General features: G+C 36.2%; 1 pseudogene; it reads left to right on the plus strand.

Annotated features, from left to right (window-relative positions):
- The first annotated feature begins 1,331 nt into the window (after positions 1–1,331).
- LOC113931714 lies at positions 1,332–1,414 on the plus strand (annotated as a pseudogene).
- The last annotated feature ends 4,647 nt before the right edge of the window (positions 1,415–6,061 follow it).

Here is a 6,061-nt window from a genome sequence, read left to right on the forward strand (position 1 = left end):
TCTCTCTCTCCATACAATGGATGTTATTAGTGTGTCCAGGGAGAATCTTTGGGTGGTAGGTTGATGAAAATAAGATAACACAGTAGTCATAAGGTAAAGAAGGAATCAAGGCAAGGTCCTGCAAGGTTGTGTCAACCAGCTCTTTAGAGCAAGACAGCAGATGGAGTATGTGGGGTCTATATACACTGAACTGTGTCCTTTTTGTGTGTTGTACTATTTATGTTGTTTTTTTTTTTTTTACTTTTTAAAAAATATTTATTATTTATTTATTTTTTAATTTAATTTTATTATGTTATGTTAGTCACCATACAATACATCATTAGTTTTTGATGTGGTGATCCACAATTCATTGTTTTCGTATAACACCCAGTGCTCCATGCAGTACATGCTCTCCTTAATACCCATAACTGGGCTGACCCATCCTCCCACACCCCTCCCCTCTAAAATCCTCTGTTTGTTTCTCAGAGTCCAGAGTCTCTCATGGTTCATCTCTCCCCTCAATTTCCCACCCCTTCATTTTTCCCTTCCTTCTCCTAATGTCCTCCATGCTATTCCTTATGTTCTACAAATAAGTGAAACCATATGATAATTGACTTTCTCTGCTTGACTTATTTCACTTAGCATAATCTCCCCCAGTCCCATCCATGTTGCTGTAAAAGTTGGGTATTCATCCTTTCTGATGGCTGAGTAATATTCCATTGTATATATGGACCACATCTTCTTTATCCATCTGTCTGTTGAAGGGCATCTCGGCTCTTAAAAATTCCCTTAGTATTTTAAAAAAATGATTTTTTTCTTTGAAAAAAATCTGATCTTTCTCAGTTATGTTAAGGAGAAACCAAGAGAAAGTGTTTTGGAGGGCCAAAGTGTTAAATCACACCCTTGAAGAAAAAGTGAGAGTCAGGGTGATGTAGAGTTAGTACTTATGATTAGGTATCCTCAACTTGGGATTCAATTTCTAGTATTAAACTTTTTTCCGTGTTTGATTTTACCACAGAAGGTGCATCAGTCAACTTAATTCTACTATAAAGATATTTGAAGCAGCATCCATTCCCAGGACAAGAGCAGACATGGATAGCATAGTTTAAGACTGGTAATATGTGTGAGGCATGCCAGGTTCTTCCAGTAGCCTTTCGTAGAAAGCTTTGGGTCCTACCTCTAGGGCCAGATCATCGATCTTTATGGCATATTATAACAATTCTGAGATCTTGACCAAATTTATCTTGAATGCATATACATTTACTCCTTCAAGTCTTTGTCAAGGGCATTAAATACTGTTTTGATAAAAGCTGTACTTCGGTAAAACTATTGAAAGTTAACACAGACTTCTTAGCTTTGCGCAGTGGCAGTATCGTAGCCAATGAGGTTTATCTGAGGCGCGATTATTGCTAATTGAAAGTTAACACAGACTTCTTGAATCATTCACTCCTTCAGAGCACACATGTCCAAAACAACACTGACTTGATTCCACCTTATATTGTATTTAAGTGACTAGTTTTCTACCTCCCTATTAGACTTTGATCTCCTTGAGAAAAGAAACTATGACTTTCAACCTGAGACATTTCCCATAATTTCTTCTCAGGAAATGCTAAGTTGAAAAAATATAAGGAAAACAAAGAAACAGCTGTGTATAAAACTCATCTGTAAAAAACTAGTCATAGACCTAAAGGTCACCTTCATTTGTTACAAACTGAGATGAGACTATGCTCTAAACATACCTGAGCATCTGGTCTCAGGAGGAGATATGGTCAGGTCTCACATTACTTTTTCTATGGAGATCAGCACAACTAGATGTTCTGTTCATTTCTCTTAGAATAAATGACTCCTCAAGTGGCTTTCTTTATCTACTTCTTTAGACAGAAACTGTATTTATAGATATATATATTACTTGGCAGCAGAGAGACTAAAGGCAACCTTAGCCACTTGGCAAAGAATTTGGAGATGGCTGTCAGTGAGAGCATGTCAGGTTGGGCTAGGCAATGCTGTGATAACAGATTCCTCCCTGTCCCCATCTTAATGTCTAAACACAACTAGCATTTGTTTCTTCCTTCAACTACCTTTCCAATCCTGTTCAGCATGGAGAGCTCTACTCCAGTCACTCAGGGACCCAGACTGATGGCATCTTATGGCTGCATCATTTGGCACATTGGCCTTCATGATTCTCATGGCAAAAGTAAGGAAGTGGGGAATGACACAGGGGCTTTTCATCACCTCACCATAGAAGTGGTACGTGCCCTTCTACACACATTTAGTTGGCCAGAACTAGTCATGTAATGTTGCTCAACATGAAGGGACTGGAAAATACAGGAGAGCAAAAGGAATATTTGGTAAACTTTAATGTCTCTGTCAGAGATAAGCCAAAAGCATCTGGGATGTTGAGTGGTAAATTCTTGCATTGGGGGAGGAGCCTGGGATGACTTAAGGCTGGTGGGTAGTGGTTGATATGAATAGTTGGCAGACAGATGGTTTTGAATTTTATGCCAATAGAAGCAGCAGAGCATCTTTTTGCCTTCCATATGAATTATATTTGTCCAGTAAAAGAATCAGAATCCTAGAAGTTTAGAGTTGGAAAATACCTTACTGGTTACTTAATCCAACTTCCTATTTTATGCACTAACCCCTGGGAAAATAGTCCTGTTAAATAGCTGTCTAGACTCTCTATCCCCTACATGTACTGGTAGAGAAACTATAATGTATAATCCAAATTGTAATACTTTTGTGAATAAAAGTGGGCACTGTGAAAAATTATGCTGGGACTACAGGTAGAACCTGAGAGTTTTCTGCACAAAATGGAATGTATGGTCACCATAGATATTGCAGACTCACTCACCATCTCTTGTAATTCATTCCATTTAGAACAGTTCTTTTAAAAATTATTTTTTTCAAGGTAACATGTACACATAGTTAAATCAAATAGTACAGTCAACTTCCAAACTTAGATAAATGCCTGATGCTGGAGCAGCTGAGCAGCACTGGCAAAAACTACAAAATTTGGTAATTTGGTAGTTTGGTATCAGTAAAAATTTATTTTTTCTTCCATTCTCAGCTAAAACCTCAATACTGACTGTCATTATTTTTGTCTTTTGGCAGGCAGAATCTGTTTGTCTTGTCCAAAAGTCATACAACAAACCATGAAATAAGACTAAGACCTAGACCTACTCTGTCTTAGACTATCACAAAGCCTTTTTTTCTACCAATGTCCAACATATACATGATTTTAAGTCAGATAGTAATATTAAACTTCAAAAGAAAAAAAAGTTATCTCCTGCCCTAATTCCTTTTACATCTGATTCTTTGTACCCTGACCTAATCACCTGAAACTTTACACATTTTTTCTGTCAATTCCGTATTTCTAAATAACTTCTATAAACTGTTATTTCTTTGTATTTTTCTATTTTTTATATTATCTATTTGCTTTCTATATGAATGATGAGGACAACTTTCTCACAGACATTTATTCCGATTGACCAGAACACACAGGCATATACACACTCAGACACACCTACATACCTCTTTTTCCTATCCTTTCAATGGAATTTGGTAACATAGTACAACATGGTCACAGTTCTCTTATACAACCTGTTGCCTTTCCTGGAGTTCATGGTGCCTTGTTTATTTGTTTGTTTCCTTTTGTCTTTATCGATCATTAAGCATAAATATCTTTTAAATATGTTAATAAATAGTAAGTAAGCTCTCAATTGCATATTTTTGGTTGGAGCCCTCAGTTTGCTTCAGTTTGGACCAGTTGCTCTTCTAGGTTTGCTACACAGCTATTATCCTAAGAATATCCATTATAAGGACAATTTGGGAGTTTCATTTTGTACTATTTGGGGCTGGAATTCCTGTTTTTTGTATCTCATTTCTTTCTCTTTCTTAAATTGTGACTATTTTACTGGGGGACCTCTTCTAATAGCTCCCTGAGAAAGAGTGTGTTGATGGTAAAACGTTTTAGCTCTCAGATGTCTGTACAAACATTTATTTTATTTTACTTTAAGTTTACTTATTTTTTTGAAGTAATCTCTATACCCAAAGTGGGGCTTGAACTCATGACCCTGAAATTAAGAGTCACATACTCTTCCAACTGAGCCAGCCAGGCACCTCTAAAAACATTCATTTTAGCTTCAAAATTGCTTAGTACTTTGGTACAGAATTCTAGGTTGGAAATAATCATTTTCCAGAACTTTGAAGGAATATCTCATTATTTTCTAGCTTTCAGTGTTGATCTGTAGAAGTAATTTTTTTAATTAAACATGTTGGAAATTTGGTGATCAAGTTACCTGATTTTTCTGTGTCTTAGTTTCCTAATGTATTAAAATTTGAGGTAATAATAGTAACTACCAATTAGCATGACTTAGAATAGTAACTACTAATTAGTGTGGCTTTACATACAGCATCCTAAGGAATTAAAATTCAATAAAATTTTTAAAAAATCCAATAAGTTGCTGTATGTAAAGTCCTTAGAATAATGGCCTGGTGCATAGTAAGCACTACGTAAGTGTTACTTATTTTATTTTTTGAATTGCTTGTCAACCTTGTGGTAGGCTGAATGATGTCCCTCAAAAGATGTCCATGTCCTAATCCCAGGAATCTGTTAATATGCTACTCAACATAGCAAAAGAGACTTTGCAGATATGATTAAATTAAGGATCTTGAGGTGGGGAGATTATGCTGCATTATCTGGGTGGGCCCAATGTAATCACAAAGGTCCTTATAAGAGAAAGGCAAGAAGGTCAGAATCAAAGATGGACATGTTGCAATGAAAGCCAAGGGTAAGGCAGGGAGGGGAGAGAGAGAGAGAGAGAAGGAAGATATAAAGAATTGAAGAAACTGGATACTATGTTGCTGCTTTGAAGATGGAGGAAAGAGCCATGAGACAATGATTGAGGGTATGCACTGGAAGCTGGTAAAGGCAAATAATAGATTCTCCCCTAAAACCTCCAGTAGAAAGGTAAACCTGCCAACCAATTTTAGACTTCTGGCCTCTAGAATTGTAAGAGGATAAATTTGTGTTGCTTTAACCCAGTAGGTTTGTGGTAATTTGTTATAGCACCAATAGGAAACTAATCATTTCTGAATTGTATATCTCATCAGAATTCCTTTAAAAAACTAGGTAGACAAACCACTTATTTTTTCATTCTTTTAGCTATTGTTTATTAGAATGCTTTATATGAAGGGAAAGGGAATTATAAGTACAATGCTTCATTTGCTCATGTATTCTTTCAATAAATATTTATCAGAGACTTTTTGTATATGAGGAACTATTATATTTTCTGAGGGCAAGCCAGTAGAAAAAAAATCAGGCAAATTGTTTGCCCCCATGAAGATTATATTCTGGTGAGGGGATAGAAAATAAACTAATAGAGTTGGTCAGATGGTAAGTGTTATGGAGAATATAACGCAGTAAAGGGGAAAGAGTATGTGGGTATAGGTGATTGTTAAGTTTTAATTTAATAAGATAGTAAAGTCCTCTCTATTGAAGTTATATCTGAGTAGAGACCTGAAAGAAGGGAAGGAGCCATGCACTGGCAGAGAGGGTTCCAGGAAGAGGTGAACTCACACTTGATGTATTTGAGAATAGCAAAGAGTGAAGTGATGGAGAAGGAGAGTAGTAGGAGATAAAGTTTAAAACGTTATTTAGAGTTTTGTAGGCCATTATGAAAACTCTAGCTTTGACTCTGAGTGATGTGACAGGTTGGAGAATTGCAAACAGATTAGTGACATAATATTTTGTATATTTTGAAAGGCTTACTCTGGTTGCAGAGAGAATAGGCAGTAGGGGTTCAAAGGTGGAAGCAGGAATTTATGAGGCTATTACAATAGGCCAGGCTAAAGATGATGATGGCCAAGACGAGAGTGATAGCAGTTAAAAATGGATATAGTGAGATATGATTAGATTACGAATGTGCTTTTGGAAGCAGGGTCAAAAGGATTTGCTTATGGATTGGATGTAGGATATGAGAAAATGAATGAAGTTAAGATAATTCTCAAGTTCTTTGTGGCATCTGTAATGGGAAGGTTGTAGTTGATATTTTATGAGATTATGAAGATTGTAGGTTGAACA

Source organism: Zalophus californianus, chromosome X (assembly GCF_009762305.2).
Source record: "Zalophus californianus isolate mZalCal1 chromosome X, mZalCal1.pri.v2, whole genome shotgun sequence".
Classification (NCBI taxonomy): domain Eukaryota; kingdom Metazoa; phylum Chordata; class Mammalia; order Carnivora; family Otariidae; genus Zalophus; species Zalophus californianus.